We start from the raw sequence: 23,013 nt of genomic DNA on the forward strand, positions 1-23,013 counted from the left end.
GAGAACAGTAATCATCAAAACTCAGCAAAGAGCTAAAGAACAAATGCGTGTGCAGTGCTCAAAGTTTAGAAATGCTGGTTAGGCCTCTAAACAAAAGTGAACAGATACTTCTTAACAGTGCCAACTGTGACCTCTTAGAAAAATTACAACCTGAAATGAAGGAGAATATTTTTTATCCTAAAAAGAAAAATACAAGAAGTGATTTAATCACACATAGAGATTTGTATCAGGAACAGAAACAAAAGGGACATATCATACTGGTAAGGGCACTTTTGTGAACTGAAACAGGTTGCTGAAAGAGGAAATAGAATCTTTTCCCCTGGAGATATTTAATGCCAAGACTAATAGCATCAGTATAGAATGATCTGAGTAAAAGCTGGAGGGAAAAAGGAACAAATCTCTAGAGTCCTTTTCAGGCCTGCAATTTTATAAAGTAATTCGTAAATTTTTAATATCTTGGAACAGTGCTCATAATGGAAGAAAGAGATCTGTGTGTCCAAATAATTAGGACATCCGTTTCCTTCAGGATTTTTCCTTAACAATCTTGAAGAATGTGGTGCTACAAAAGAATATGAAGGTCAAAAAGTATTAGAAACAAATGTGCTTTATTCTCAGTGTGAAGAGATATGCCAGACAATGCTGAAATGGTGTAATTACAATTAATTTGAAATTCAGTAGTTAAAATTTTAAGCAAATATATTCTTCTCACCATAACACTGTTAGAGGTAAAATAGTAGAATGATCATATACTTACAACTAGTAAAATTCATGATTCATATGCACTTATTGTATTCAAATAATTAACCTTATTTTGCCTTTTTGTGCTTGAGAAATACACAAATTGTAATCCAGAGTCAGAATTTTAAAAGTGCCAGATTGCTGTTTTTTACAAATGAGATGATTTACAATCATGAGAATTGTGCCTTTTAGAAGAAAAAAATATCTTTCATACTGTATCAAAAATCAATATGAGCAGAAAGAAAATGAGGTCTGGTTTGGTTTAGGAAGAATGTTCCTGAGCACCCTAATTTTATAACATACTAGGAGAACATGTGAAAAAAATACAAGAAAAATATATTAATGATCATTCAACATGTTTAGCATTTTATATTAGATACACAATAAGAACAGAGGGATGATTAACAGAGATATTAATTTGGAAATTATTGTGGCCAGCATCGTGGTGTAGCAGGTAAAACTGCTACCTACCATGCCGGCATTCCATATGGCACCTGTTTGTGTAGTGGCTGTTCGATTTCCAATCTGGTCCCTGCTAATGGCCTGGGAAAAGCAGCAGGAGATGGCTCAAGTGCTTAGGACCCTGCTAATACTTGGGAGACTTGGAAGAAGCTCCTGGCTCCTCTCTGCAGCCTGGCCATTGCAGCTGTCTGGGGGAGGTGGTGAACCAACAGATGGAAAATCTCTCTGTGTAAATTCCCCTCTCTTTGTAACTCTGCCTTTCAAATAAACAAGTAAATTTGGGGCCGGTGCTGTGGCGCAGTGGGTTAAGGCCCTGGCCTGGGGCGTTGGCATCCCGTATGGATGCTGGTTCTAGTCCGGCTGCTTCTCTTCCAATCCAGCTCTCTGCTGTGGCCTGGAAAAGCCGTAGAAGATGGCCCAAGTCCTTGGGCTCTTGAACCCACGTGGGAGACCTGGAGGAAGCTCCTGGCTCCTGGCTTTGGATCGGCACAGCTCTGGCTGTTGTGGCCATCTGGAGAGTGAGCCAGCGGATAAAAGACCTCTCTCTCTGCCTCTCCTTTCTCTCTGTGGCTCTGACTTTCAAATAAATAAATACATCTTTAAAAAAAAGTAAATTAAAAAAATTAGAAGTTTTTTCAAGGAAATATTTTAAAGGACGTGTTCATAAATGTACATTTACATGAGCTCATGTACTCATCATATAATAAGCAATAATAAATGTTTATCTAAATTTTACATTTTCCAATACTTGTTTTGCTTAAATGCTGTGATCTTGTGCTTGTAGTCAGTAAAAATATCTTGCTATTCAAGCAAACCCAGTTCTTGGCCAAAGTTCTACTAGCCAATGATGTGACCTTGTGACCTTGGGCAGATTAATAACATCTCTAACTTTTCCATTTCTTCATCAGTAAAATATATATAATGATAATATTTATCCCTGTTCTTGTGAAAACTGAACTAGTGAATTAAGGGCTTCCTACAGTGACTGATACTTCATGTGTGTCAGAGATGATTATATTTTATAATTATTAAGTGATTTAAAATATATTAGTTACTAATAACATTATATAGTTCATGTTAAGTATTATAAGTTAGTTATAGAGGGGTCACTATTTCAGGGATTAAACTTTGGTATAAATTTGCTTATAAATTTGATACAAAATAGTTTTTCCACCTTCTGTATACACATTCACAAATCATTCCAATCATGCAGACCTGGCTTGTGCTATAGATTAGAACATAGGTAGACTTTATATTCAAATATACTTGACTTCTATTTTCTACCTGTCACTTACTAGATGGATGTTGGATAAGTCACCCATTCCATCTCCTTTTGTTCTTGTTTTTTTTTTTTATATATATTGCTTCTTAATATAAGGTGAACAAGTTTCATGGATTCCATATTTATAGAGTTAGGAGCATAGTGACACTTCCCACAACACCCTCCCTTCGGCCCACACTCCCATCCTTCTTCCTTCCTTTGTTATTCTTTCGTTTTATTTTTACAATGACATACTTTCAGTTTATTTTAGAATCCTAAGCTTAATCCTGTACTACATAAAGAATTCAACAAATAAGAAGAAGAAGCAAAATACTATTCCTCTGACCTCAGTTGTCATTTGTAAAAGAAGACTTTTAGTTAGGTTAATAGATTGCTTGGAATTACTATAGCTACAACAATGTCACGAATTTCTGTAGTTGACAAAGAGCAGGCTTAATACTAACTAAGTAATGTGCCTACAGTTCTTCCTTATTGCAGTATATGTTTGATCATTATACATTTCCTTTTAATTACAATACCTTTTGCTGAGGAAATTCAGAAGTAATTACAAAATAAGGGTAGTATGTTTAATATTTTCAGTGGAAATTTTGCACTCACTAAATGGATGAAAAATTTATAGTAAATAACTAGTTTACTAAAGCCTAAAGTGGTCATATGCTATTTGTTAAGCATTATTTACTTCAATTAGGCTAATTTAATGCCTACTACATGCAAAACATCATGTTCAATGCTGATGAGGGGGGTAATGAATACAAATAAGTTAAATACAGTTCTGTTTAATGACTTGCAATCCAGTGATTGACAGAAATGCAAAGTTTAAGATAAGCAGCGAAAATGTTTGAGGAGATGCGTATTCAAAGTACTATGAGATTGGAAATGAAATATAAAATGTTTTCTAACTTGGATGAATTAGATAGCCTCCTTACGCAGATGACATATGAAGATTGAAAGACTGCTATGAAGTTTAAGGGCACTCTGGAAAACAGCTGGAATAAAGACTCAGATTTGAGAAAGCTCAGCATATGTTCAGGGAACTGGAATCTAGGATGCTTGTGTGCATATGTGTATGTGTAATTATGTTTATTTGTAAGACACAGGATATGCATCAGAGTATAGTAGGACATAAAATTCAAAAGCTTAAGCTATAATTAAGTTGAAGAAGGATTTGAATTCTAGGCCAAGGTGTTTGATCTTATTTTATAGACAGTGAGACTACATCAAAGACTTTTGTCCAAAGGAGTGAAAAAAACTCAGATAACTCTAACGCTAGTCTTTAAGGTACGCTTGTGGAGAATGACCTCAGAAACAGAAACAGCATTTGAGAAGCTATGGTGATGGTAAAAGTGAAAGACAGATATAATCTGACCTAGAACCTCAGCAGGGGGAAGACAGCTGATTCAGGAGATATTTTACATAGAGCATCAAGATTTATGGCAGATTAGATAGATCTGACTGCTCTGTAAAGCACTATTTTTCATGACTAGTAAGTCAAGTCATTTAAATGACTGAAAACATTGCATAATCCCCTTTAGAAAGCATGTTGGAATAGTTGATGGATGTTCATTTTTCCATGTTTTTTAACAGAAAAACTCCAGGCATGGTAAACATGAATTGCTTACCTTTATCACTTTGGTCTCAAAGAGTTTTTAAGGATTCATTAATTAAGATGAAGTTCTTTTGAAAGAATTGTGGAAAATGAGATTTTCCTGAAGGAAATCAAGCTTAGCAGTTTCTCTTTGTGCATATAAGTAAGTAAAAGAAAGACAGAAATCATGTCAAGAAAAAGATATCTAGAGACAACCAAATAATATGTCCTCTAGGACCAGATTTGCGTAGTAAATGAAAATTTCTTTACGGTAACAATAGCTTTCTTTTATATGAAAACAGCTTGCAAAATTCATATTAATGTCAACCATAGTAACATTTCTCTTCTAGTAACCGTAAGAATGAACATGTTGTATTGAAGTGGGCATATATAAATTAGTTTTATTTGAATCTATTACCTTTTATTTTGTACTGATAGAATACTGTGTTGTGTTGTTTTCTGCCATGATTGTTTTTTCTAGTGCCTTCTTTCTTTTTAATTCATCCCTTCAGATTTATGTGAAAAGATGTGTGTTCATTAGACTTTTACCAATGGCTAATCTTTGATTCAACAATAGATTAACATCAGTAGGGTCTACAGAGAACATTCATCTCTTAGAATTTACTATTATGTTCAAGGGTATCTAGTTAAAACATAGATTAGGTTAAACACAGGAGTGCTTCAAAAAGTTCATGGAAAATGAAATTTAGAAGGTCATGCATAGTTTGTTTTCATACTATGCATTTCCTATGAATGTTTTGAGGACCTCTTGTATTTTTGGATCTAAAGTAAGTATATAGTTTTGCCACATTTTTCCATTGATTTTCTATATAATTTTTACATGTTGTTCATACTTTAAGAGAAACAGATATTATATGTACCAATTATTTGCCAACAAATAGATTCCTGGTGCTCCTTGGGGACAATGCAACTCTCCTACTTATTCCCAAATTCGATACATTTCTATTAGTTTCTGCTTGGCTTGTGATTGCTTCCTGTGTCTTCCTGAACTTGACCTTGCTGTCCCTCTCAAGGATGTGGTATAGGCTTTTTACATAATTTCCATTGAAGAATAAATTCCATAGAATGTTCCCATGAGATCTTAAACCAGTAAGAGGAGACTTCAGCATGCCTTGAGCTCCCTTTTTCCAAATTAAACATTTAATTTCTTATTAATGTGTTTTTTCTTATAGCCTATCCAGTTAGTAATGCCACATACCATCTGTATGATAGTGATCAAGTTACTAAACTTCTTAATTTTTTTCACTTATGAATTTGGGCTAATGACTATTTCAGAAATGGATATTGTAAGAAAATTATATGTAACTATATTTGTGTCATAAATAATGCATATGTGAAGCAGAATTCAGTTTCTGGTACATAGTTAAGTTCAATAATTATCATTATTATTGATAATAGCAATAGTGTTATTATTATGAAACAGTCCCATATTGCTTCTCTTTCTGTGTTCCCAATCTTGAGGAGTGGCAATACCATCTAACCAATTTTTGGACTGATCTCCTGAAATACCCTTGTCACATCTCCACCCGTCACATCCTATTTACAATCACTCAGCACATTCTGTTTATTCTACCCAAGAGTCTTTTGCATCTCAACTTATCCACCCCCCTCATTTTTTTAAAATTTAAAAGTGTAGAGATAGAAAAAGATCTCTCAATCAGTACCTCACTCCTGAAATACCCACAACAGCCAGGTCTAGGCCAGACCAAAGCTTGGAACTCAGTACTCAATCTGGGTCACCCACATGTGTGATAGGGACCCAATTACTTGAGTAGTCATTTACTTCCTCCTAAAGTGCATATTAGCAAGAAGCTGGATTCAAGAGCAGAGCCAGAACTCAGATCCAAATGCTGATATATAATGATGCTGTCCCAACTGGTTTTTTAACTGCTGCACCAAATAGTCACCCACCATCATTTTCTCCATTTCTATTCATTGTCATACCCTTGATTCAAGCAACCGTAATTTCTTTACTTGAACTACTTGTAATAACTAACTCCTGTCCCCACAGTTGTCTTGCCTGCTATACAATTCATTCCTCTAGTTAGAGAGATTTTTAAAAATGCAAACCTGATCATGTTATCTCCTGCTTAAAATGTTTCAATAGCATCTCATAACCTCTAATATGAAGCCTAAAATCCTTGAAATGAGCTATAATAAAAGCCCAGCACAATGTGTTCTTTGCCTAATTCCCTAATGTCATTCATCTCCTCGTTACCACTTCTGTATCCAAAAGCTTCAGCTTTACTGAACTTCCTTTATTTCCCTGTCCCATTTCCATCCCAGGCCTTTATACACCATTTCCTCTGCCTGGAAGGTACATCTAACACTAATGTTTCACCTGCATAACTCTGACCTCTCAGGCCTAGTGAATTTTCCCAAAAGCTTTCCTGATACCTTCCTCCCTTCCTACTCCACACCCAGCCAACATATTATTAAATCTTGTAGGATTTCCTGTTTCTACACTGCATTCACCATGCTTAATTTTCTTATACAAGATCTTATCCTCTGATTCTGAAGCCCTTGAGGACCTAGAAGACTCCTTTGGTTTCACCATTTTGGCCAAAATATTAACATGGATGTAAAGTTAGATATTTAGTAAATAATTGTTGAATGAAATGTATGAACTGTAGTGAGAAGATGAAAGACTTTATTAACCCACTCAGACCTGAGCTCAAATCCCAGCTAGACCATTTGCTAACTCTGTAACCTTGAGCAAATTGTTTACACTCAGTTTTTTTTAAATCAGGAAATTGTGCGGTAATTTTATTCTCCTCATGTTTGTTATGAAAGTTAAATGAGGAAACATATGTAAAGCATTTAACACAAATGTATTTTCTATAAAGTTTGCTTCCTCTTTCTTCCCCTTTTTATTTAAAGTTGCTCTTTTGAAGTAGGAGCAGTGATTTTGATTACCCTGAAGCGTTCTTGCCATTCTATTGTATATTCTCTTAGGATATACAGAATTTAATTTGTTCCCTATTTTTTGTTATTATTCTTTGAGTGATTGATAGTGAATCATTATTTTAATCATTATTTTAGTGTCTCTGGGAATGAAGGAATTATAACACTGTTTTTGTCAGGAATAAGTATTCTTTGCTGTAACTTGGGCAGATGGAATGATCTAATGATTAAAAGGACCAGAAAAAAACTTGTCTTTTTGCTGATTGATTTGAGGGGTCTGATTATGCAGTGCTGACTCACCCTGAATAAAAATGTGTTTCATTTTCATTTCCTCTTACTAATATATGGCAGTCATCATTTTGTTTTCCAAAGGTCTTTAAATTCATCTAATATAAACTCTAATGCAAATCTTGTGTGTTTTTATAGTGTCTCTTACTTGATTTTTAGAAAGTAAAAGAGAATAAAGGGGTTGAAGAGGTGACTCTTGGTTTTAAGGATATTAAAATGCAATCTTCAACAGCTGTCCATTTTTAAATTAGATTTTAGTTTCTCACATGAGCAGTGTATGTTGGCTAGCTTCAGAGTAAGAATCTAATGCTCAAAAAGCTTTGAAGTTAATTCTCCATTAAGAAACAGCTGAAAGGTTGAGTGTGACACCATTTCTCCTTGAATCTTCAGTCAAACACATGTGCTCCTTTCAGTAAGTCTGCACTACTATGAGATTAAAAAGAAAAAAAAAATTAGTTAATGACAGTTCAAATTCATTTCATAGAGTAGAATTTTCTAAAACGGCAGATTGTGACAGTTGACGGATTGAACAATTTTCTTCTGTTGTGTGTTTTTCATTTGTTGTGAGTTGTTGCTAATTTTATGATGATCTGCTTCAAAGTTTGTGAGGATAGGGTGGTTAGTGTTAGATAACTGTGATCAAAATACAAATGAGGGATGAATTTAAAAATGTATATACATGTTAATATGATAAAATTAAATTTGATAGTATAGCTATTGAATTTTATCTTCAGTTTCTTTATTTTCCTGGGTATTCATTGGAGGAAAAAAATTCTGGCCACAAATGGAATTTTTACTGAGTACTATTTTATTTTTCACACTACATCCCAAACCATTTCCTATTTCTCAAATATTACCCACCTACTGTTTCATTTCTACCATTTTCTTTCCTTTTCACAAAAAAATTCTCTAATCAAATTACATTTCTGTGTTTTCTTAACATTTGTTACATTCTACTTCCTCTTGAGATCATTTTTAACCCCAAATCCCAGTGCATCTAGAAGGTCTTTGATTTTTCTAGTCTCTTAAAAGAGGGTGCTTTTTTATTTAAAATAAAAATTAGCTTATAATACCTATACAGTCATGCACAGCATAATGACTTTTCAGCCAATGTTTGCACAATGTAAAAATTGTCTAATCATGCATTTCACTTATTGAACTTGTGTGTTTATAAATAGTAACGAATAATTAAGAATATTAATTATATATAATTAAATTATAGTATATAGTTATTATATATAATTAAATATATAATAATATATAATTAAGAATAATAAATTTACCCTCATTTTTCTCCTAAAAGACTAAAATGTGGCATTATGGTTCAAAGTAGGTTCTCCTCATTTACTCCCTAAAGGGCTACAGTGATATCAAAGGAATTAAACTTAAGAAATAATTCCACAAAGAGCCTAAATTAAATAGGAAGCTTGATATCTTAGTCACATTCGATTGATGTCATTTCTTTATATTGCTGTATTTCAGAAATAGTGTAAAAACAGTTGAGTTCAGACTACCTAAGACATAACACTAATTAAAAAAAAAAGAAAAGGTCAGAGAAGTAGTAATGGTTCTGGAGCACTAATGGGAAAAAGACATAGTGCCCTGGAGAGAGCTCTGTTACCTCCACCTTGATGGCCGATAAAGGTGATGCTCCAAACTGCATTACAGAGAACGTAATAACTCTACAATGTTTCAAGGGTCAATGTGACAGGGAAGGTCCAGAGGCAAAGAAGGGAAATGAATATAAAGAGTCAAATTTTGTTAGGCCTTAAAGTATATGATAATAAAATTTCCCATAGGGAATTTTAAAAAATGTAGCAGACTAGAAATTATAAGTGGTCTCAAAGGTGTCTTATTTTTCCAATTGAAGTAGCTGCTACAAGCTGAGAATTAACTGTACATTATAGTCAAAATAAGCAGGTGGTTATAAGAAATTAAATTTCCCCATAGAACAAATAAATAATTGTGACATTCAAGTAATTATGGTATCCCACAGTTCACATTCTGAAGAAGGTCAAATAGTACACATAACAATGCATTTCTGTCCTCCAAAATGAACATCTTCTGTTTATTAATGATTCATTTATTTATTGAAATTCATCCTTATAGAGATGAAGAGGCAGAGAGAGGGGGAGGAAGAGAGAGAGAGATCTTACAGTCTGTGGATCACTTCCCAGATGGCTGCAATGGCCAAGGTTGAGCCAGACCAAAACCAGGATTAGGAGCTTCATTCACATTTCCTGCATGGGTGTGGGGGCCCAAACACTTGGTCCATTTTTCTCTGTTTTTCCCAGACCATTAGCAGGAATTTTTTTTTTTTTTTTTTTTTTTTTTTGACAGGCAGAGTGGACAGTGAGAGAGAGAGACAGAGAGAAAGGTCTTCCTTTTGCCGTTGGTTCACCCTCCAATGGCCGCTGCAGCCTGCGTGCTGCGGCCAGCGCACCGCGCTGATCCGATGGCAGGAGCCAGGTGCTTATCCTGGTCTCCCATGGGGTGCAGGGCCCAAGTACTTGGGCCATCCTCCACTGCACTCCCTGGCCACAGCAGAGAGCTGGCCTGGAAGAGGGGCAACCGGGACCGAATCTGGCGCCCCGACCGAGACTAGAACCCAGTGTGCCGGCGCTGCAATGCGGAGGATTAGCTTAGTGAGCCACGGCGCTGGCCGCAGGAAATTGAATCAGAAGTGAAGCAGGGGCCAGTGCTGTGGCAGAGTAGATTAAGCCCCTGCCTGTGGTGTCAGCATCCCAAAATGGCACCGCCGGTTGGAGTCACGGCTGCTCCACTTCTGACCCAGCTTCCTGCTAATGTCCTGTGAAAACGGTAGAAGATGACCAAAGTGCTTGGGCCCCTGCACCTTTGTGGGAGACCTGGAAGAAGCTCTTGGATCTTAGGGTATGGAGAGAAAGAAGTGTGCTTTTCTTTCATGGTGCCCCGCTAGGGCTCCAGGCTGGACTCAAAGTCAGTGTGGTCCACAAGGTTCTCCCTCAGGTAACATCACCAGCGACACAGGCTTCCACACAGTCTGCTTGCACCTTGCTCTCTCTCAGAAGCTGGCATCTCCTCCAGGCCCCAGTTGCAGGAATCATGGGTGGTGTCTTTGCTGGCTGCTGCATGTTTGTTCTGTCCATGCTGCTCCATGCATCTCTCTGCTTTCTGTAGATTTTCCACTGCAAACTTCTCTACAACACTCCCTCAGGGATGCACTTCCTTCACTTTTCTTCTGTATTCTTCCCCTAGTCAAAATCAGCACATCATTCCCATATTCAGCCATCTTGGAATCTTCAGGACAAAAAGTTTTCAAATTCAGGCATAGGTTTTTTCACCTACAGATTTTACATGAACTTTTTTTTAAAAAAATATTTTATTTATTTGAGAGACAGAGTTATAGACAGAGAGAGGGAGAGAGAGAGAGCACAAGGTCTTCCACCCATTGATTCACTCCCCAAATGGTGGCAACAGCAAGAGCTGGGTCAATCTGAAGTCAGGAGCCCACAGCTCCTTCCGGGTCTCCTTTGTGGATGCAGGAGCACTTGTGCCATCTTCCTCTGTTTTCCCATGGCATTATCAGAGAGCTGGATCAGAAGAGGAGCAGCCAGGTTTGAACCAGTACCCACATGGGATGCCGCAGGTGGAGGCTTAGCCTTCTACACTGCAGTACAAGCCCAAGAAGAGTTTTAAAAGTGCTTTGTTCATTGATAAGTGACAACCTTTATTTCTTCCACAAAGTTCTATGTCAAAAATATTTATAAGAACAATTTAACTTAGAGAAATTCTGTGCAGATTCTACACACTGGTATTCACTATAAAATAATCAAAATTTGCCTCAGAGATTGCTTACTTTGTAGAAATCATGCTCTAAACATCAGTTGAAATGAGCTAACTACAGTTACAATTGATTTGGCCAATGAGATTATTTGAGATTATATATTAGAATTTTTTAAATTCTGTGTCTTCTCAAATAACTTTTGTCATTATATTTTCCTTAGCTCACAGGACATCAGTTTCTTCTTGCTACTGTGGGTTATTCCGTTCAGCATCCCTTTGGGGAAAGTCTAGCCATGCAGCCCATATGCGCAGGTAGCAGCTATTAGAGACACAGAGAAGGAAATAATTCCTTTTCTGTATGAATCACAGAGCCATAGAGATGACAGCATATTCAGTTAATTAAAAGGTACAAAGATTGAGAACTATAATGGAGGTATTGCTATGGGAACATAAAGAGAGAACAATATATTGTGGGTGCAGAAGGTGTATTTGCTGAAGAGAGGAAAGTGAAAGGAGCAAGACTGTCATCTCCAAGAGATCATAGAGGAAAAGGATTCAGCAGTTTTAGACAAAATTTGGTTGTATTTGAAAGTAGGAAACCAGTGGTGTCCTGTTTTGAGCACTGGTTAGTCAATGATGGGTAAGATCCCCCGGGGGACAACCTAAGACAGGCACAGGTGCATACGGAGACCACATGGAAATGGGATCAACAATGGTATGGCCAAGAATAATGCCTCCCTTTGCTCAAAAATAAACAAAAAGGGGGAAATGTAGTGGAATGAGAAGGCTATGCCAAGATGGCCACTGGCAAGTGAGCATCAGTTAATCAGGAATGGCTTTGAAACCCACCTGGCAACAGAGCCTGCCTGGCAACAGGCTGTGATTGGATGGCTTTGGATACTGCCTGGCAACAGTCTGTGATTGGTTAGGGCATAAACCTCCCCTTGACTGGATTGGTTGCCTTGGCTATTTAAGCTGCTGTACCAACTGAAATAAACGAGTCTGCGGGCTGCTCACCTCTGGCCTGCTTTCACCCGACTCCCGGGGTCTGTGTGGTGACTCCGCGCCTCTTGCCCCACCACACTCCTCCTCTCAGAACGAATTCACAGCAACATCAACAGTTCAGTAGAAACTTTAGTCTGGAGCAAATTTTTTTTTTTTTTTTTAAGAATTAGCAACCTGTTTGCAAATAGTCTCTAATACACATTTGTTTTTATTCCTCAGACACTACCTTAAACAATGTTTTTAGATATTATATAGTTTAGTACTAGTATCTCCTTTAATAACCACTCTGATGGAAAGTTGTCAGTTGTATTTTAGAGGTGAAGAAATATCCAGGAAAATGACTGAATGATTAAATTTACACAGTTAATAATCACCACCAATGGTCTAGCTGGCTGAGTTAAATGTAAGCTGGGAACATAGAGAAATGAGAAGACAAATTACATGTATTGATTAAAAAGTAGAATAGTATCCATGCTATGTTTCTTTTGAGATTCATAACAAATTAAGACTTTGTGTTTAGTATAACATTGCAAATACCAGATCTCAATGACCACATATTGTATTTATGATACATTTTTAGTATAGTTTGCCAGTAAAATGATAATTTAAAGAATTATTTATCATTAAAATAGAAACAAAGATAAATTATTTTAAATCATATCTGCTGTGAACCTCAGCCACTACCAATGAACGATGAAGAAAGAAATGGTTTCTCATAGAAAAGTGAGTAAAGACCTGAGACTCAGAAAAATGATGCATTCCACAGTCTTGACAATGCCATGGAACTCAGTGTTCATCTCCTGAGAAGTGTTCTTGATAAGAAAACTGTTAAATTCCTGAGCCTTTGTCGTGTGTTCTTTAGTCAAAATGTTGGTGGAGTTATAAACCTTTTATTTCATTTCTGCAAACTCAGTTTTGGACAATTTTTAACTCCTTAAGGTGAACAGGGGCTGGTGCCATGGCTCACTTGGTTAAATCCTCTGCCTGCTGCGCCAGCATCCCACCTGGGCGCTGGGTTCTAGTCCCGGTTGCTCCTCTTCCAGTCCAGCTCTCTGCTGTGGCCCAGGAAGGCAGTGGAGGATGGCCCAAGTGCTTGGACCCCTGCACCCACGTGGGAGACCTGGAGGAAGCTCCTGGCTCCTGGCTTCGGACCGGCGTAGCTCCGGCAGTAGTGGCCATTTAGGGGGTGAACCAATGGCGGGAAGAATTTTCTCTCTGTCTCTCTCTCTCACTGACTCTATCTGTTAAAAAAAAAAAAAAAAAAAAAAGACCACTAACAACTTTAAAGCAACGTGTTGTTGAAAGATTATTTCCAGTGGAACTGGTAATGCACTCAGGAAGAAATTTGTTTGACTCCATCCCCCCCTTTTTTTTCAAAGTTGAATCAATGTATTTCTGGGACACTGATTAATAAATCAGTGCTTCTGAATTTTTGCTTTCCCCCGAGATATTTTGTGGCCTTTTGGACGGGGATGAGTAATGTGCTTTTCTAAACCACAGGTGATAGAGAAAGATAGTGCTTTTCCTCCACTTACGGGTGCTGTCGTAATCATTTAATGTGTTGAATACACGGGATGTTATTACTGTGCAGTATTGGATTTCTGCAGCATATTATGGAATAGAATATTGAACAATAATGAGACAGAACAGCTTTCTAAACAACCTGTGTTCAAGCCACTGATATGGAATTATGCCAGATGAACTTGTTTTGTTCTCCAACTACTTCCTAAAGATTCAGTGGGATGCAACATATTTGAGTGGGAAAAACAGCTAATGGACAGAAAGAGCAAGTACAGTCATTACTCTAGGGAAGGACATAGTTCAACAACTGAACACACTTTTCAAAAATATATTAGACTCATAACTAACAATTGCATTAGTTCTACTTTTAAAATATAGTAGCTATACCCTTTTACAACATTGTATATAGTTAAGTCATATAATTTTACTGGAATCTTCTAATGTATGCTCCTATTCTTAGCAGTGAAAAGGGAACTGGTCTTTAATGCTTTTTCTGAGAGATCAGGATGAAATAGAAATTCTGTTTAATTTCTGGATTCCTGTATTACAGATGGTGAATCAAAATTGCAAAAATTTGTAACAACCATTATATTATAATATCCTTAGCTGTTTACTAAAATATGTATGATTGTTTTGTGAAATTTTCTTCCTGCCAGTGTCAGTAAAAACATTTTTTCAGGGCCTAAGAAAACATAAATATTCTGACAAATGATTGTTAGCATTGTCTTGGAAATCTTACTTGTGTACAGTCTTTAAGTGGAGGACAAACAGGGCAATAATTTAATCAAGGCATTAGGATTGATCTTTTGTCCTGGGATTTCAGTATTGAGTGATTTAAAAACATTTTTATAAAGACAAAGAGAGTGAAACAGATCACATACACCCCTCCACACACACACAAGTGGGGGTGTGGGGAGATTCCCAGCTGCTGGTTCAATCCTTATATGCCTGCAGTGGGAACAACGATGAGGTAGGAAGAAACAAAGCTGGGGATGAGAACACAATCCACATCTCCTACACGGGTGGCAGGAATCCATATATTTGATCCATGACCACTTCCTGCCTGATTGTACCTTAGGAGGAAGCTGGTGTCTTAGATACTAAGCCTGTCACCTGACCCTTGCATGATTTTTTTAACTATGGATGATATATAATCATGTTTTTTCACTAGGCATTTGTGTTTTTTTTTTTTTTAAAGACTTACTTTATTTAGAAGACAGAGTTAGAGAAAGAGGTAGAGCCAGAGAGAGAGAGAGGTCTTCCTTCCACTGGTTCACTCTCCAAATGACCACAATGGCCAGAGCTGAGTTGATCCAAAGCCAGGAGTCAGGAGCTTCTTCTGGATCTCCCACCGGGGTACAGGGGCCAAGGAACTGGGCCATCTTCTGCTTTCCCAGGCCACAGCAGAGAGCTGGATCGGAAGTGGAGCAGCTGGGACTCACCATTGCTGCAGGCTTAGCATTTGTTTTAGCATTTGTTCTTTTAGAAAAAAAGAAAACAATGTATAATCAGATAGTATTAAAATTATATTCAGTGTATTTCAAGTCCTGACAGGTCTTTTTGTTTGTGATTTTTAAGATTTATTTATGTGAAAGGCAGGGTAAAATAGAATGAAGAATAGAAAGAGATTTTCCATCCACTGGTGCACTGTGTACCTGAATGTCTGCAGCAGTAAGTCTGAAGCAAGAGCCCAGACCTCCATCATGGTCTCCTATATTAGTGGCAGGGACCCAAGAACATGTGCCATCTTCTGCTGGCTTCTCATCCATATTATCAGGGTTGCTGGATGGGACATGGAGCTGCTGGGACTCCAACTGGCACTCTGATATGGGATTCAAGCAGTACAAGCAGCATCTTGGCCTGCTGCGCCATAACATCACTCTCATATTTGTTTCCTTAATGACTAAGAATTACATTAGATTAATATTAGCCACATTATTTTAGCTGGTGACGTAGTATATTCGAGCATTTAATTCAAAAATCATAGATATTCATTTCCCATTTTATTCTATAAATTAATGCTGGTTTGGTTTGGGCATTTGACATCTTAGTTAAGACACTGCTTGGAGATTCCTGTATCCACATAAAAGTGGCTGGGTTTTAGTCCTGGTTCCAGTCTCAATTCCAATTTACCTTCAGTATGGACCTTGGGAGGCTCAAGTACTTGGGTCCCTGCCCCTCATGTGGGAGACCTGGTTGGCATTCCTGGCTCTGGGCTTCAGCCTGGCCCACTCCCTCCCATTGAGGGCATTTGTGGAATGAACCAGTGGATGGGGATTTGTGGCTCTGTCTCTCTGCCTCTCAAATAAATAAAATTTTATTTTCAAAATTTATGCTATCCTAATCCTATGAAAAAAACATGTTATTTAAAATTCAAAGCAAGCACAACCTTAATAAACACTGAGCCAATGATTGAACATTCATATTCCTTTTTCAGAAAGAAAATAAATCTAGTATGGGTCAAATTATATAGCCTGCAACTTTGACTCATGGTGAGTATTCTATTTACATCAAATAAGCTACTATTATTTGAATAATTTGGGCAGAATTCAACTAGTATTTTTTAAAAGAATCATGAAATTATCATTAAAATTTCAAAGTATTTGTTCATTCACTGACATCTTTGACTTTGGTTCATTGTGGATACAGATATTTAAGTAGTTAAGGATGCCAGCTCATAAGCCAAGTAGTATTTCCTGGGAAATTACTTAAGTTCCCTATTCTACAATTTCCTTTTGAATGAGAAGCAGTATTTGCTTCATAGAGATTTTCTGAGTGTCATATGCATAAATAAATACAAAAAGTAGAGGAAGGAGCCTGAACCACATTAAGCTCTCCGAAGGTTTTAGGCATAAACACCTTGTTTAATACTCACAAAAACAACTTGTTGCGTAGAGAAAATTCCCATTTTACAAGGGGTCACACTATTCTAAATCACACATCTAGTGAAGTAGGAGAATTCAGATTAATCCTGAGAATAATTTGAATCCAAAAAACATGTTATTTCTTCTATACTGAAAATAAGACACTCTAGCAAAACAAATATCAGAAATATGTTGGTACTGGAATGAAAATGTTTATGGTGGTATACTGAGCAATTAATTTTGCTTGATTTTAGAGTTATGGGTAAGTAATATTGAGAAATTGTAAAGTTAGTTTAGAGAATATCTTAAACTACAGACTATGTAATTTGGAATTTATTGAGGTTAGTATTTGAAGGCACTGATAGTGTCTGGATATTTCTAAAAGTGTCAAAAAAGCAAATTTGTTTGGGAGGGAAAAGAAGAGTGAGAGAGGTAAGGATGACCCTCTAGGAATCCATGTATGAGTCTACATGGCCAGATTAAAAGAGCATCAAACAATGAAACTGTGTCCAGTGTGCCATAGCCATCTCAAAGAAGCAAATAATTTGTTATGTTGATGGACTATCATAGATGAAGAAGAGGAAAGGGTAACTAACTTTCTCACCTAGAAGACTGACTTCCTTCACTGACTGAACAAATCAAATTCAGCACCCACTATTGTTTCTGCTATTGTCTTTGGCATCATGGAGTAGGTGGTAAAATTGAACCCTGGGAGATTTTATATGCAAATCTTTATGCTTATTTTAATTATATTCCCTTCAATCTATGGGTGGAATCGTCTAGCTAGTGACAAGAAGAATGAGGTTCGAAGATGGCTCAAGATGTCTTAACACTAAGTAGAACAATTAATGCTAAAATTCAGAACCTTGAAATTTTGTTCTGTATTCCATGATATATGAATATGTTGACAAGTTTAACCTCTCTGAAAAAATTACCTTCTTATTTGAATTCAAGCTATACTCTATGTTTGATGATATGCTGGTTCTATTTTCTTTACACACTGTGTGTGTGCATGTGTGTGTGTGTGTGTTGCAAGGGGGTGGGTGTGGGAGTGTATTTAACTAGGATTGAGCAGTGCAAAAGAGCCAGCATCCCTTCCTCTTCCAGAGCGGAGCCTCCAATTGTGTCAGAGGAGAAGGATGCATTAAAGGAATCATGTGCCTTTGGTGCATCTGCTGGACACTTCTGATACTTGAGAACTGATTTTTGTTCCCTAGCAATGATTTAAAGAATAATTTATCATAAAATTAAATAGATTGCACTGTAAAAATCCTATAATTACTCCCGTAAAAGTACAGATGAAAGCAAGTACCGAAAATTAAAGTGTAAAGTTTTTAATTAGGTTCTGATTATCTATAAGCTTATGTTTTAAATGTACCATGCAGTACCTTATAATAAGTAAGCATAAATTAAATAGCTACTAATATGTACATCATAAAAAGATTAATACTATAGCTATCATGTATTTTTGCTGGCATAGTTTTAATAGTTTTTACTCTAAAGGGGAATGGATTCTCAAAATTGAGCATTGATCACATGGTTACTGGAAGAGCAAAATATTCTTTCAGAACGTAGGCAATAATCTTACCTAGTTAAACTAGGTGGCAAGTGATTTTTTTAATCTCAGAAAATGAGGAACCTCTCTTTAAAAACTGAGATCTTTTTATGATTTAACTTACGCTTTTTCTTTGTGTAGGAGACTCACTCTTCCAGTGGAAGGGAATGCAGCCCCTAGGCTCACAGACAAACTGAGCTTTGTTTTTGCATTTTATCTAGATCTGTGTTCTGCATTATACAGTTATTAACTGAAAACTTAATTTGGGAAGGTGAAGGTATTTTCTGAAATCAAATATTTAGAGACATTAACTTGCTGAGTGATCTTGGTCAAGTAAATTAAGCTCTTCTAGCCTTGGTTTTATAACTTAGAAATTTAGGAAGTAAAAGTAAATAATCTTGGTGCTTAGCACCAAATTTCAAAAATGATTTTTCTATATTCATTCTATTTTTGAAGGTTGTTGGCTCCTAAGTCCTTTCAAAAATATCTTGGAAATTTTAAATAAAGGAGATTTTATGTTTTATTTAAGCTATACAAGTTTCATATATTTCATGAATATAGATTTAGGAACATAGTGACACTTCTCTCCCACCCTCCCTCCCACCCATGTTCCAACCATTCCTCCTATACTCTCTCACATTCCCACTCTTAATTTTTACAAACATCTATTTTCAGTTTACTTAATGATTGTATAGTTAAACCTACACTAAGTAAAAGAGTTCAACAAATAGTATGAAGAGAAAAAAAATACACACTGTAACCTCAATGGAAGACACAGGGCTGTAAACAATCACAAAATCCCAAAATGTCTATTTCACTCCAATACATTACATTTCTAGTATTCTGTTAGTTACCTCAGATCAGAGAAAACATATTATATCTGTCTTTTTGGGACTGGCTTAACTATAATGGTTTCCAGTTGCGTCCATCTTGTTGCAAAAAACAGGATTTCTTTTTTCTTTTTTTTTTTTTTTTATAGCTGAGTGTACTCCATAGTGTATAAATACCATAATTTCTCTATCCAGTCAACAGCTGATGGTCATCTGGGTTGATTCCATATCTTAGTTATTGTGAATTGTGCTACAGTGCACATGGGTGTATAGATACTCTTTCATATGCTGATTTCCTTTGGTTTGGGTGAATTCCTAGGAATGGGATGGCTGAATCAAATGAGAGATCTATATTCAGATTTCTGAGGTATCTCCAGTGTCTTCCACAGTGGCTGCAAAAGTTTACATTCCCACCAACAATGGATTAGCCTACCTTTTTTCTACATCCTTGCCACCATTTGTTGTTTGTTGATTTCTGTATCAGAGCCATTCTAACTGGAATGAGATGAAACCTCATTGTAGTTTTGATTTGTATTTCCCTGATAGCTAGTGATTTTTTTTTAACTTTTATTTAATGAATATAAATTTCCAAAGTACGATTTATGCATTACAATGGCTTCCCCCACATACCGTCCCTCCCACCCACTATCCTCCCCTTTCCCACTCCCTCTCCCCTTCCATTCACATCAAGATTCATTTTCGATTATCTTAATATACAGAAGATCAGCTTAGTATACATTAAGTAAGGATTTCAACAGTTTGCTCTCACACAGAAACATAAAGTGAAAAATAATAGATGATTTTTTTTAAATGATGATGAAATCAGAGCAGACCTATTGTCATGTTTAATCCCAGTGAGAGTCAAGTTGGGAGTTGATAATTTTTTTTTTTTTTTTACAGAGGATCAGTTTAGTATACATTAAGTAAAGATTTCAACAGTTTGCACCCCCATAGAAACACAAAGTGAAATATATTGTTTGAGTACTCGTTATAGCATTAAATCTCAATGCACAGCACATTAAGGACAGAGATCCTACATGAGGAGTAAGTGCACAGTGACTCCTGTTGTTGACTTTACCAATTGACACTCCTGTCTATGGCATCAGTAGTCTCCCTATGCTCCAGTCATGAGTTTCCAAGGCTATGGAAGCCCTCTGAGTTCTCCGATTCTTATCTTGTTTAGACAAGGTCATAGTCAAAGTGGAGGTTCTCTCCTCCCTTCAGAGAAAGGTACCTCCTTCTTTGAAGACTTGTTCTTTTCACTGGGATCTCACTCGCAGAGATCTTTTGCCAGAGTGTCTTGGCTTTCCATGCCTGAAATACTCTCATGGGCTTTTCAGCCAGATCCAAATGCCTTTAGGGCTGATTCTGAGGCCAGAGTGCTATTTAGGACATCTGCCATAGCTAGTGATCTTGATCATTTTTTCAAGTGTCTGTCGGCCATTTGAATTTCCTCTCTTGAAAAATGCCTATTCAAGCCCTTGGCCTATTTCTTAACTGGATTGTTTATTTTGTTGTTTTTGAGTTTTTTGAACTTTTTATAGATTCTGGATGCTAACCCTTTATCAGATGCATAGTTTGTAAATATTTTGTTCCATTTTGTCAATTGCCTCTTCACTTTGCAGTGTATTTCTTTTGCAGTGTGAAAGCTTCTCAATTTGATGTTATCCCATTTGTCAATTTTGGCTTTGATTGTCTGTACTTTTGGGGTCTTTTCTAATAATTCTTGGCTATGCCAATGTTTTTTACAGTTTCCCCAATGTTCTCTAGTAATTTGATGGTAATGGATCATAGATTTAGGTCTTTGAAAATATCAATGCAACTTCATCAACTCTAAATGTTAAATGTTTCAAAAGTAAAATATAATCTTAATTTTTGTAGCCTTCTGAAAAGGGTCTTCAAAAAGAAGTGGCCTATTTTTCTCTACTCGCAAGGAGACTAGGTCTCAACCTATGCTTATACAGCAAGAGCAACATATGACAGCAAATAAACATCACCAAAAGTAATGCCCACACATACGAAGATATCTAGGTAAGCCATGTTCTTTTTACTGATACATGAGGGTGGTTCAGAGAAGTTCATGGAAAACATACATTATCTTTTAATTCCTATTAAACCACTAGTGTAATGTAGGCTTATTTCTCAAGTAAAAGAATTACTAAATAAACTACCTATCTGTTAGAAACTTCCAAATCCCTGCTCCCAACACGGTTTTAGTACACATATTAAGTACAGCAGATCATTTAGGAAAAAAACAGAAATAGAGCATATACCCAGTCTTTGCAATTACATTTTTTATGACATGAACAATGCTCAGATATACATTTTGAACTAAATATATTTTTTCTAAATACAACTTATATAACCTAGACTTTATTAAACAAAGATAGATCTTGAGCATATGATCTATACAAACTTATAGTAGTATATGTCCCAAATAGTTTTCTTCTTATTATGATATGATAATATGAATTTTCTGAATGAAGATATATGTTAAGGCTTAAGGTGTAAACACTTTAGAAAGCAAACAACTCACTGCTCATTTAAAAATGTACATCATCTCATAATAGGCCCCTGGATTTTCAAATTTACATGTGAGAATACATTTACATCTTACATTTCTAGAAAATATACTGGCTTTATGTAAAAATGCAGCAAAATTTAAAACCACAATTTTATTGAAAAAGCCATTACTTTTATTAGAAACCAATAATGCTTCTCAAGATGTTGGCAACAAGTCATAGCAAGACACAAATTTCCTACAGTGCATTTTTTCTTTAATTATATTCTAGTAGGAGGTGCAATACCTCCCTGGCCATGGGCAAAAGTATTTGATGGACTGTGGAAACTGATCTCCTTGAATACAAACCATGCATTTCCTCCTCAAAGTATCATGTTCAGAAAGCCAAAGATCACATATACGTTTAGGGATCCCATACAAGTCACAGAACCAAAGTAGTAATGCGCGTCCTGCTGTTCAAAAGGCAGAGGTTCCTGAACAATATTGTGCCGATTGGTTACTTTAATGTTCTTGAGAGTTTTAAGCCAAAGTGCTCACCAACCACAAAAAAAGTGGCAAGAAAAGTGATAACAAAGTAAACTATGGGTAGTTTGTGAGTGTCTCTGTCTAGGTTCATACAACCAACATACAGCAGAAGGGCAGCAATGCAATGAAAGAATGCAAAGACTGCAAACCTAATAAAACTGTGCCAAAGAAGAGTAATCTATGAAGACATGACCTTCCCAACTTAGGCCACACACATTTACATTTGCCTGAAATAATACCTGATTTAACTTGAATGGATAACCAAAACTAGCTGTCATAGTTTTCATGCCAGGAAACTGAGGAGGACAATACACTGGAACCTCTGTTTTGCCCTTAAAAACATCCACAGGTGGCCAAAGTAAAGATGGGCACAATCCACTCAAGGACCTTTATGAAGCCAAGCATCTACTTAAGCAGATTGAGGCTGATCTGGAAAAAGGACATCCTCTGAGCAAAGGAGGAAGAACAGTGGGGCGGAGGAGGAGGGAACCGACCCCCAAATAGTGTCTTAACCACTGTGCTGTACACTCACCCTGAATATGTATCTTTTTTTTTTAAAAGATTTATTTATTTATTTGAAAGAGTTACACAGAGAGAAAGAGAGAGGTCTTCTACCTGATGGTTCACTCCCTAGTTGTTCACAATGGCTGGAGCTGCGCCTATCCAAAGCCAGGAGCCAGGAGCTTCTTCTGGGTCTCCCACACGGGTCCAGGGACTCAAGGACCTGGGCCATCTTCTACTGCCTTCCCAGGCCATAGCAGAGAGCTGAATCTAAAGTGGAGCAGCCGTATGGGATACTGGCACTTCAGGCAAGCATGTTAATCCACTGTGCCACAGTGCCGGCCCCTGAACATAAATCTTTAACATTCTCACCATCTCACCATAAAAGAATTATGTTACTGAGGTGAAGAATTTGTTAATTAGCTTGACTACAATATATGCTTAGATCAGATCATCACATTATACCCCATAAGTTTACACAATTATCTGTCAATTAAAAATAAATACATTAAAACCAAGCTAAACAATGTCCATGGCTGCCAGTGCTTGTCTTATGTCAGCACTACTTCATGACCACAGGCTGAAGAGTGCCATTAGCAGGAGCAAAAGAATGGGAATCTGGGAAAAGGAAAGCCCTTGTCTCCCT

The 23,013-nt window shown here is 36.7% G+C and overlaps 1 protein-coding gene and 1 pseudogene across 2 annotated transcripts in view; one reads left to right on the forward strand and one right to left on the reverse strand.

Annotated features, from left to right (window-relative positions):
* The window catches only part of ALCAM (activated leukocyte cell adhesion molecule), a 209,886-nt gene that overhangs the window by 39,982 nt on the left and 146,891 nt on the right, over window positions 1–23,013 (forward strand). The gene's annotated exons all lie outside the window — the stretch shown is intronic.
* On the reverse strand, window positions 21,602–22,313 carry LOC103350609 (synaptophysin-like protein 1 pseudogene; annotated as a pseudogene).

This window comes from Oryctolagus cuniculus, chromosome 4 (assembly GCF_964237555.1).
Source record: "Oryctolagus cuniculus chromosome 4, mOryCun1.1, whole genome shotgun sequence".
NCBI classification, from domain to species: domain Eukaryota; kingdom Metazoa; phylum Chordata; class Mammalia; order Lagomorpha; family Leporidae; genus Oryctolagus; species Oryctolagus cuniculus.